Below are 12,523 nucleotides of genomic sequence, written 5' to 3'. Positions count from 1 at the left end.
ATTTCGAAATTATGATCTGAGAAGTAAATTGCTCAACATTCAGTTTTAAATCCTTTCGTTTTAATGAAAACAAACAATAATAATAAAAAAATATTAAAAAAAAATTATAAAAAATAAATGAATAAATAAACATATGTACTCGACTGTTATTAGTGCATTTATAAAGTTTAGTGTTTTTTAAGTGTCCTTAGAAATGTTTGTACTGGATTTTTTAAATTATTGATTAAATTGGTGATAATTCTGATTTATAAATTGAAATCGAGTATACTGATTACTTTTTTGCAAGTCAATCGTAAAATAGCTGTGAAATTATAATTTAGTAAATTATATTTTTCTGAAAGCTTATCTAATCAGAATCTTAAAATATTTAAACATAATTTAAAGCAAAATTAAACTTACCCAGTAACTTATATTATGCCTATTCCGCTTATTATATTTGATCAAAAATACTTTTTATTCTGATTAAATCAAATATACAGTATCAGTATTTAATACCTGCGTATCAGAATTTGATACCTGCATACAAATAAAACACTTAAATTAATATTTAATTTCTGCTGAACTTATTTCTTTAAAACTTATTATTTTCAAGAGCAAATGTTCCTGGTATGAAAAAAAAATCAATAATATTTATAATTGGTTTTAAATAATAATTTTTTGCCTTTATTCTAAAAATGTCTTGCCTCTGAAGCATATCACCATAAAGGATTTCCATGTTTAAGATGTATGCTGTTTTTTTTGTTTATTAATGTAGGAGTGTAATATTAACTGCACGTAAGCCTCATAAAATCTTAGTGTAGCCTGTTTTTAAACTAATTTTTGTTGCTATATTTAGTCAACCTTTGTGTATAATATAGGAATGGTTTAAAAAAAATTGCTTTTTCATATTAATATTTCATTCATTTCAGATCATGCTTAAAATTATGTTTGTAATAGTGTACTTTCACTGAATATATAGAAGCTTATAAAAAATCAATATGCTATAAGTTTAAAAATAATAAAATTTTATTCACAAAAAACCTGTATATAGTAATTTGTGGTCATTAAAAAAAGTTTGTTACGGTTCTTAAATAAAAAATAATGAACACCAGAAAATTTATAACAAAAAAAAGGAAAAAAAAAAGATTTCCTTTTTGTATTTTGAACAAGAAAGAAAATATTTTAACTAACAATACTTTTATTAACAGAGAATCTATGAAAAAGATTTTTTTTTAAATTTAATTTTTAATTATTTAATAAATTACGTAAATGTGTAAATCGATATGCGTCTGAAGATTTGTAAGAAATCAATTATAAACACTGAAACGCAAAAAAAAAAAACTATAGACTCAAAAACACAAACTTAATTTCTTATAGAACAATTTATTTCAGAGTTTCCTCAGTTATCGATTAATAAACGGAATATGATATTAATCGAACTATTGTTAGAAACTTTGTTCGGAACTTTCTGAGAAAATATTTAATGAGATGCTTTTTACAGAAATAAATAAATTTAAAAATAAGTAATTCAATAGAAAAATAATTAAAAAAATGTAAAAGAAATGTTATTAAATAGCCTATTTTTCAAACTTAAGAGATGCATTCACTCTTGAATATTCCTAGCAGAACATATTCTATAAATTATTGAACATAATAGTTTTTTTTATAATTGATTATTAATAAATATTATGTAATTTTCGCAGAAATATTGTTAGAGTTTGTATTAGCAACTATATCTGCAAAATATTCAAGCAGATACATTTGACACAAATAGTTTGAAAAAATCATTAAAATATTAATTAAAAAAATAAATACTAAAATGTCAAAGATACATTAATTATTGATTATTTATTGCAGAACTTTTTTTAAATTCCTAATAGAATAAGCGATAAAAAAATATCTTAATTTTTGATAATCGCACATCGTATTTTATCAATAAAATTTTTTTTAAAGTTATTGTTCGCAATTTTCTCGAAAATATAATTAATGAGACTTATTTTACACAACTAAGTTAAAGTCAAATCATTCAGAGAAATCTTCATTTAAAGGAATGAAAAATGTTATTAAATCGCATACTTTTCAGATGATAAGAATGTATTCAATCTTGATTAATGTTAAAAATTCTCGGAATGATTGAATATATATCATTAAGAAACAAATAATTTAAAAGTCAGATTAGAAGAGGGAAATTCAATCAATAAGATATATATTTCAATTATATTCAAACGCATTTTAGGAATAGAAAAAGAAATAATTGCAAAGTAAAAATGGTATTAAGAAATTCTTGGGAAGCCAAAATGAATTATTAAGTGATCAGAATAATAAATAAAAAGGAAATATGTTTGGAATTTGCATAGAAATTAAAAATGATATTCCTCATTCAGAAATCTTGCAGGGAAAAATATTCATATTTCTTTTTATTTATTTTAAGTAATTTCTAAATAAAATAAGACTTTATTTTTTTCGCTAAACAATATTTTCATTATTTCACTTACATTCTTAAATACCCGCACTTCGAACGGGATACAAAAGTAAATAATCAATGAAACATTATTAATCAACACTACAGCGAATGACAATCATGATCAATATCAATTATTCACAGAACTGAAAAACTTACCTTGAAAATTCAAAGAATACAAATTGCTTAGATTATTTAATGCCATTTGCCCTCTGTTCAGCCAACTTCGTATTCTTAAATAAATCAAAACCCGTTTTTAAGAAAAAATATCTTATCAAAAAATATTATCAACTATACTCTGCATCATACGGTGCTAAAATGATGTCTTATCAGTCACAAATTTACCACAATCATGCAATTGATTCCATTATTTTTACACTTTAATGCATATATTGTTTTTGTTTCAGTTATTACTAGTTTTACTTTATTTTTTAGGCAGACGTATCAAAAGAGTAGGCTTTATATAGCTTAAGACAGACGAATCAAGTACTGCCAAACAAACAGAACGTAGATGTAGATCATACTTGAAATTACTAGACATAAGGATTAAAAAATAAATTGTTATTAAGGATCATGCAGTTATTAAGGATCTTCGAAAGGAATTCGTTTTAGATTAAATAGAGTTGTAAGTTAATCCTTGATTATGTTGTCTAGCTTGATGTTATCTAGCTTATGCTGTTATGTTGTCCAGCTTATGTTGACTAGCTGTTGTCCAGTTATTTATTTAATATCATGTAGTCAGTTTCCAAAGAAACTCATTTTTGATAAAATAGATATTAAGTTAATCATTTATTTTGTTGTCTAGCTTAATTGAAAATCTGTAGTAAAATGAATACTCGTCATTTCATTTAGAATTTAATTGTAATTTGGGTTTTATTTTGCTGTGCTATAGCTATAAGATTAAGAAGCGTGAGTGAAGTGATTGCTCAGCTGCTTGTGGGGAACAGTTTGTTCTCCCAAAAACCTCACAGCTTCTCAGTTACAACTAATCATATAGATGCACTAATATCCAAAAGCTGAAATCAAGTATGCTGGAAAGAAACACATACACTGTTACGTTACAACGTCATAATGATTAAGAAGAAAGCTACCATAGTTATTTCACTTGTACTACAATGTTAGAAATTTAGCGGAAAAAATGGTTAAATAACACTTTACTGAATGGTTATTTTACCATATTAAATCAAAACTGCCAAATAACCATAAATAAAATGATAATCAACCTGTTACGTTTGAAAAAGACTGTTTATTAGCTTCTTTCACCTAATACGGTTAAAAAACCAGAATTTTATCGCACCAACAGAACCACCTAATGAAGTTACTTAGTTCTTTGCAACTGCGTACATATCATAGCCGAGCTGGCTTATCTGTCTATCTCATGACCGGTAGAACTGGAGTTTGCATCCTAGTGTTGACACCTCAATATTTCCTCCCTTCCCTTCAGCACATGAAGAATTTCCAGTGTCCGGCACTCTCCAATGCCCATTACCTTACGAAAAGCCGAACTCTTATGTCTAGCAAAATAATAAATATTTTTTTACGTTTTTGAAAAATGCTAGTTGTAAATGGTTAGAAAACCGTCTAGTCAACGGTTAATTGGATGGACAGACTGCTGCCAGTTATTTTACAATAATTTTTGAAAGAACATTTTAACAGTGTAGTGTTAGATTGTAGACACGTTTATTTAGCATAAGTCTCCATTAGTGTAATTATCTCAACAGTTGCTAACTACCAAAATTTGGCTTTCAAGTTTTTCCTGCTGCTTTTGCAACGTGTGTGTCCCAAGCTTTCATTGAATACTATGTCGTTGGCCTCCATTAGTTTAAAAGACTTATGAACTGTACTTCGGATGTGGAGTTAGGAACTATGTAATGTTTGGGTTTAACAAAAACGTTCCTTGTTCAATTTTCCAAGAATCTGAGACACTTGCTTCTGAGACTGCATAGACACTGGAATATGTTGCAAGGTAGGTAAGTACTTTATTTATTACGTACCAAATTAAGCGGGATCAAGAATTTGCATAAATGGAACAAAAATTTTGTTCCCCAGTGTAATTTTCAGTGAACTTCAAATAAGTTTGTTATGACAATGGATAATTAGTAAGTATAGGCTACATGTTTGTGAAATTTTTTTGCTTTTAGTTAAAAATATGTACCGCTTCTTTTACTATTTGTGTTTGTTTAAAATTTTATTCAAATATAACTACTTCAAAATTATTGTTTTATAAGTATGTAGGCGTAATATAAAATGTAATTACATTAATCATTACTGTTTTCCATAGAAACACTATGTAAAATTTAACGAATATTCCCTTATTTCGAAAAATTTATTTGTTTTTAGTTAAAAATATAAACCATTTTTTCCAGTTTGTGTTTGCTTAAACATTCATTTAAATATAACTAATTTAAAATTATTGTTTTATAAGAATGCATTCATAATATGAATTATTATCATTGCAATAATCATTACCGTTTTCCATTGGAACATTATGTAAATTACATTATGTTCATTATGTTCTTTTTCTTAGTAGAAAATTTTGTATATCGCAATTTGAATATTGTGTTCATGTTTAGCTAGTTTTAAGTTTATGTTTAGCTTTTATTGTTTTCAATACAACTGAACGGATTATGGATTTTAATAAAATCAATGATTTTTTTAAGCTAAAATAAATCTTAAAAAAATTAATATGTTTAAAGCATTGTTTTGTTACTAGTTTTATTCTAAGTCTGTATGCAGTAACAGATCAAATGTTGAGATGGATGCAAATAAAAGTACATATTATAAAAACAATTATAATGTTTCTTTAAAATAAAATTACGGATTTTCAAAGTTTCTTTTTACCAAAATTATGATATTCCTTTTATATCTTTGTTAAATTTTATTGTCTTAATGTATTATATTGTTAACTTTATATTGTTAACCCTTTTTCTGATGTAATTTGTTGCTTTTAAATTAGAGGTGATTAAATGTTTTCAGTAATTAACTAATCTAAATCAGAAATATTGTTTAATTAATATTCAAATTAATTTAATTAATAATTTTAAGAAATCAGGTGCATCTTTGCTATATGAAATGTATGCTCAAAGGAAAACTTTCACTTAGGAAAATAAGTAGATAAATAATGTTAGTGGAGCAGGAAAATGAGAATAATTAGATGATAAAAAAGTCAGGGGAGTGTTTCAATGAAAAGGAATAAATGGATAAAAAAGTCAGTGGTTTAGAAAAATAAGAGAAATAAGTAGATAAACAAAGTCTGAGGGAAAATATGTGGATATACAAATTCAGTGATTTGGGAAAGCAAGTTCCTTTCTAAATATCAGTGGGCGTAGGGGAGCAATTCTCAAAATAAAACGGCATCAAAGTAGAAATCAGCTTAAGTCCTATAATTTGATTAACAAAGTAGTTAAAAAATCTCAATTTTAATTGAAGTTTAGTTTAACCAATATAAAGTAGAAACAAAATATAATGTACAGGTGTTTTATTAATGGTTAAGAATAATATCAGACACATAATACCAAACACATTTGTTCTGATCATAAAAATAAGAACTAATTTATTTTAAACTGAATAAAATACGTTTCTCTCTCTTCTTCACAGAACACATTAAATTATATCAATGATTTTTATTTTTATATTACTTATAAAATTGTAACTTATTATGCAGAAAAACTATGATTTATCAAGTACATTATTTTTCGAAAATTTAACTGACATATTTTCAGTCATTCAGCCATATTCCACAGGCATTTCACAAACGTACAAATTCAATTCACTCAGGACGAATTATTACCAAAAGTATAGAATACTAGCACGCTTTATTGCAACACGTATTGAACCCACTGACGCAAACCATTTCTTTTCTGAGATTGTTATTACAAAAATGGAAAGAAAAATGAAAAAAATCGCGAAGAAGAAATTCAATGTGAAACAAGAAATAAAATGATAATGTGAAAAGATGTATCGCACTACAGAAAGTTTATTTAATATAATTGTATTCAAATAAATTGAAAAACATGTCAATGATTTATTGTATGCTTAAATGAAAAATTAAATTTAATTACTTGGAAAATATTATTCTTAACATTCCAACGGTTATTACTATGTTTAAAGAATGTTTTTTATTCAAATTTTATTCATTCATAGCTGTATTCTTATTTGTTGAAACAAGTATGTAAAGTATTTGTTATTTGGGGCGAACAATCATTAATTGAAAATATCATTCATATGTATCCAATTTATAAGATACATAAATTTTCAAATAATAATTTTAGCCTCATCGATATTTCAATAGTAACCAATGAAATATTGGAATAATACATTTATACGACGTAAAATGTCCCTTATAAACCGGGTTTAATCAAACTTTAAATTACAGATGCATTTCGAAATAAATAACTCTAAAACAATCAAACTTTTGCTTAAAGCTTAGTGTGTAAAAATGCCCTTTTGTGAATTATTTGTTCTTTGCTAAAAGTTTAACAAAGATTACATAATGAATAACAATAAAATATTCTTGTCTTTAAAATTCTTTTCATTTTTAAAATATCACAATGTGTTTCCAAACCACGAGATAAAATTTGCTTCATTCTTAAAAATGTGTAAACCAAAATGAATAATAGAAAGAAAAGGAAAATATTTTACAAAAAATAGGCAAATAAAATAGTAGATGTTTTATTAGCAAAATAAATCAGATACACTAATGGATAATACTAACAACTAAATATAATATTGTAATCAGTTATTCTTTCTTTATTCCGCTCATTTTGAACTTCAGTATAAACGAAATATCTGAATAACAAATGTCCTTTGAGACAATTTCGAATTTGCTAATTTCTGATCAACCCACTATATTAATAAAGCGCAGACGTAAATTTAATAATATTCGTATGTTCTGAAACACGTGTTTCCTATTGTTGCAATTTGCGAAGGATTTAATTGGATTTAGGAAACATTAGAATCACTTCTCTTAACTGGGATTAAAGGCAGCTAAAGATAAGAAAAGCGATACCTTCCTTGTTTACGAAGGAACAAAGGGAATGGGGAAGTTTCAGCTTTCATGCAACTAATTAGAGAAACATTGTAGTGCAGTAGTAGTGGGAGGTAAGCTGCCGAAAAGCTTAACTTTAGTAATGACTCAGTAAATCACGGCATTTAAAAGTTTCTCACAATTAGGTAAGAATTTTGTAAAGGTAAAATTTTATTATGCAGTATAAGCATATTGTAAGTTGCGTATAAATGTATATTTTCAGTTATTCAATTCCTACTATTAGTTCACACTCTCAATAGCTCTATTTTGATTAAATTTTCAATCGATAATAAAATACTTCTTATTCATCCTCTCAAATTCAAATACACTTTTTTGAATTTGTAGTGGAGGAAACTTGATGTTAATACATTTTTTTTCAAATATTAATTCATTAATTAAATAGGGATAAGTGAGCAACGAAATGGATTTTTCTGATTAGTCATTGTTTTGCGTTAGTCATTGTTTTGAACTTTACTATAAGCGATTCAGTTTTTCACATATTTTAAAAATAACGGCAGTGATAATAGCTTATAGCTCTATTTGAACAAATAAATATGTTATAGCACGCATTTAAATATTTAATTATTTTATATTTGCTGTGGCAGATAAATTCAATAAATAACATTACGTGGTAGAACATGTGGTCCACGTCATCAAATTGCAAGTTTTTAATGTTAATTTTTGATGTTTTTTTAAAATTATTTTTAAAGGACTTTTTCTGTCCCGAAAAGTAAAATGTTTCCTTAATTAGTTTAGTTTGAGACATTTTCTAATTAGTCAATATCTGATTAGTTCAATATGCGAAGAAGTTTCAGCTTTCATACAACTAATTGAAGGAACATTGTAGTCGTAATCAGAGGTAAGCTGCAGGAAAGGTTAACTTCAGTAATGATCCAGTAATTACGAAATTTTAAATTTTCTTCCAATTGAGCAGGTAACTTGCAAAGACACAAATTGTGAATTGCACATTGTTGTATATTTACAGTTATTTTTTTTAAGAAATCAGCTGTTTCTAAACACGTATAATTTTTTTAGAATATTTATAAAAAATTACAAAACTGTATAAGCAATGTCTGTTTTTTTTTAAATTCCATCTTTTTTAATCCATTATTTTAACTGATTTTTTGAACCTCAAAATTAAAATGTTTGAATACCTAAGTTAGTTTCAGATATTTTCGAATTCCTTAATATCTGATCAGCTCATTATGGAAAGATTGTAGAGTAGGTATGTAGTAGAAATTGGTGTTAAACAGCAGAAATGCTTGAACTTTAGTAATAACTCAGTAAATGTAGAAGATAAAAGGTTAAAATACTTAACTAAGGTAAATTTTATTACATGGTATTAATAAATTATGAGTAGCTTATAACTTAAATTTTGCAGTTATTTTTAATATGATATCAATTATTAACCTTTTCAAAATCTCTGAAGTATTGCTTGTTTTAAGACTAATTTTTGATATTTTTTGATTAATCATTTTTATATGTTCTTTCGTATCATTTTCATATATACTTTCGTAACTCAAAAAAATTAAATGCTTGCATAAATAATTTGGTGTAAAAAATTTTCTAATTTGTCAATATTTGATCAGTTCAATACATGAAGAAGTTGCAGCTTTAGTTCAACTAATTAGAGAAATATTACAGTGTCAGAGTGCTATAGTTGTAGGAAGCAAGTTGCAGAAAAACTTAATTTTAGCAATGGCCCAGTAGATCAAGAAATTTAAAAGTTTTTACATTTGGGTAGAATACTTGTAAAAGTACAATTTTTAATTACAGTGTGAACATATAATTGCGTAAATCGTTGCATAAAAATGTATAATTACAGTTTTTTTTTTAAAATCAATTGTCTCTAAACTCGTGCATATTTTTTGGGGGAGGTGGGGGTTAATAATTATAAACATTTACAAAATCTCTATTAGTAATACTTGTTTTTGATTTAAAAATCATAATCAATTAATTTTTAAATGTATTTCGTAACACAAAATAAGTGAAATTCTTGTTTAATCAATTTGATTCAAGGCATTTTAAAATAAGCTAATTTTTGATCAAAATTACATTTCCTACTGCCTGAATATGAGATTTAATTTACTGGATTAAGAAAACCGGGATCGGAACCGGGACGAAGAAAGCTTAGGGGAAGTTATAAACTCCATGTTTACAAAGACACAGAGATTTTAGGTTAGCTTGAGCAACTAATTGCAAGAATATTGTAGTTATTATTAAGTATGTGAATGTATATCGGCAAAAAAAAAACTAATTTCAGTTGAAATACTTTGAAGTTTTATATATTCAGTAATGTATTCTAAATAAGACTTTTATAATTTTTTCAAAGAGGTAAATATTACCTATAATACGTTTTTAAATGAGTAGGTAGCATTTGCTTTGAATACGCTGAGTTCATGCATCCGTCCTAACATATTTGTATCTGGAAAGATAATAATATATTTAAAATTAAGGAGATATATTCTACCATCTGCTTAAATGTTTTTTAAATGCTTTAGTGTGTTCAATTTTAATTTTATTAAGTTAAATAACTCTCTCAAGCATATTTAATGCATTACTCCTTTTTTGGGGAGACGTGGAAATTGTTAAATTATTCTGGTCTCGAATATTAATTAACAAACCGGGCATTTTTTTTATTCAATCTAAGAAATTATTAAAACTTCTTAATGTCAATCACAAATTTTCAGCAAAATTTTCTAATTAAAATATTGTTGCTAAAGCTATTACATAAATGAAGGAAAATATTTTCATAATCGCTACTTTTGCTTTATTACCTATTTGTCTCAACTTTTCGCTTATGTTTTTATTTACAAATTTCAATTTGTTAGTATGAATTTCTTTAAACATTTATTTTAAGCTCTAATCATTTTTTTTTTACTTTTATGAGCATCAGTAACAAAATTAATTAAACTTTTGAAACACAAATATTAATTAAATGGTTAAATATCTAGCTGAATCGTTGTTAAAAACTTTCTGTTATTTAAACAAACTTTCAAATCAAGAACAAAATAAAGTCACCATTCCAAGCAAACATAAACAAGAGCCACAAAATGACCTTCCCGAACTAAATAAAATGTGTCTCAAGCAAAATATTGGCGCATTTACTAAAGTTGTAAAAGACAGTAGGTAACATTTGTCGATAAATTACATTAGCGCCCACATCAAATTCCCTCCAATGTTCGAAGTTCAGTCTTAAGTGCTTCGTTTACTGTCGATGGCCTACACTAATCGCTCTTTATATTTTTCAGAAAGACCAGCTTTCGAGATCATTAAATACAGCTCAAAGGAGGGTGCCAGCACATTATTTTAAAGAAAATACAATAAATTTATGGATGCTGCTACAAAGGAAAATGTGAATTGTGACACAATAAAAATGAATTTTTAATCAACACTTAATTTTTTTACGTGTGTGGTGTTTTATAATCAGCACCATTTCGAACCGTGGTGGCTCAGAGGGTAGAGCCCTTGCCTCCCAAAGAGGTGACCCGGGTTTGATCCCAGTGATTGCCGGTTGATTCGAATTCCGCTTCCGGCTGGCACAGTTCTGAGGTAAAATATCCTCAACGATAGACGGATCAAGGGTTAGAGTCCCCTTGCTAATAGGCTAACCGTGGAAGGTTTTGGTGGTTTTCTTCTTTATGTCACGCAAATGCAGGTTAGTTCCCTCAAAAAGTCCAACGTGAATTCAAATACTTGATTCAGGAGTTCCCTTGTCTTCTGGATTGGGTTAAAAATTACAAGTCTATGGAATTGAATATTAGTAGCCGTAAACCCTAAATCGGTTTGGCTGTTCAACAATGGTTATAAAATATAAAATAAAATCAACACCCTTTTTATACAATTTTGTAATTTTTACAAAAGTAAAATTGACACGTTGAAATCGTAAATTTATATTTATGGAAGGGGAGGAGATGAAACCAAAATAGTAATCGTTCGAATCACTAGAGTAATAGGTTGGAGGAAAAATATGAAAATCCTCCTTAATTGTTTACATAATGAAACTTATAAGGGTTTTTAAGAAGTACCTTTACCTTTCCTCAGGCTATAGAAAAAGATTTAATCATTTTGACCCTTCTTCTACTGTATTCATTCCTTAGATTTCGATTGATTTTTGTCGTTTAAATGTTTAAATATTTGTGACCTCGTGTCAGCGTAATTCTTCTAAGTTTATTCTTAACAAGGATTTATAATTTATATATTAAGAGCTATCATTACAGAACATCTTGTTCTAAGCTGGGTAAGTTTATAATAAGTTCATTCAATTGTTTGTAGCTACATGTGCAATTGGGTAACCATATTGCGTGTCTGACCAGCCATATAAAAAATAAGAATTTTGTAAGATTACTAAATAATTTAACTCAAGATAGCAAATAAGGCAAAAATTACTTGCAAATAGTTTATGCATATTTTTATAACTTTTTTTCGCACCGTGAAATTAAACTAATCTGCACTCATTCATCTACTCACTTCCATCTGGGATGACCGGGTCATGTTTGTGAAATTTTATTAAAATTTTTTTTAAAATTATTTATATCATTTTGATTTTATTATGGAGTTAAATCAAGTTTACAAAGAACGTTAATTAGTAGTCTAAAAGATATGTGAAAAAAAAGAAGATCCGAAATCCTTAAACTTCTAAATTGACTTTTCAAACTATTGATAATTGTTATTTTAGTAACAGCCTCTATTTTTTTCATTTATTTAATTTTTTTAACGATTTTAACAAAATTATTTATATTTTAATTTGTATTATGTGATTTTTGTTACTAATTTTTGGAAACATGCTCTGAAATTCGAAATACGCAAGCTATTTTGACTTTTAAAAGATAGAATAAGCAGTATAAGCAAGACAAATAAATGCTCAAAAATAAAAATACACAGATAAAGATTTTTCGGAAATGCTTAAATAACGATTTATTTAATTTTTCTGTTATCATGCTCAATTGAAACAATAAAATAACCGTAAAAATATGGTATGCAAACTGTTAAATGTAAGAAAAACGTTACTGACTGTTTTTACCAAATGCAGTTAAACAACCAGAATTTTATCAACT

General features: G+C 26.6%; 1 long non-coding RNA gene across 1 annotated transcript; it reads left to right on the top strand.

Moving 5' to 3' along the window:
* Window positions 1-3,586: 3,586 nt before the first annotated feature.
* LOC139425583 (uncharacterized) lies at window positions 3,587-10,860 on the top strand. The gene is made up of 2 exons (XR_011636786.1): window positions 3,587-4,410; window positions 10,718-10,860. It is a non-coding gene; the product is annotated as an uncharacterized lncRNA (long non-coding RNA).
* Window positions 10,861-12,523: the final 1,663 nt, after the last annotated feature.

This window comes from Parasteatoda tepidariorum, chromosome 5, assembly GCF_043381705.1.
Source record: "Parasteatoda tepidariorum isolate YZ-2023 chromosome 5, CAS_Ptep_4.0, whole genome shotgun sequence".
Taxonomy (NCBI): Eukaryota; Metazoa; Arthropoda; class Arachnida; order Araneae; family Theridiidae; genus Parasteatoda; species Parasteatoda tepidariorum.
This window is presented reverse-complemented; position numbering and strand designations above follow the sequence as displayed.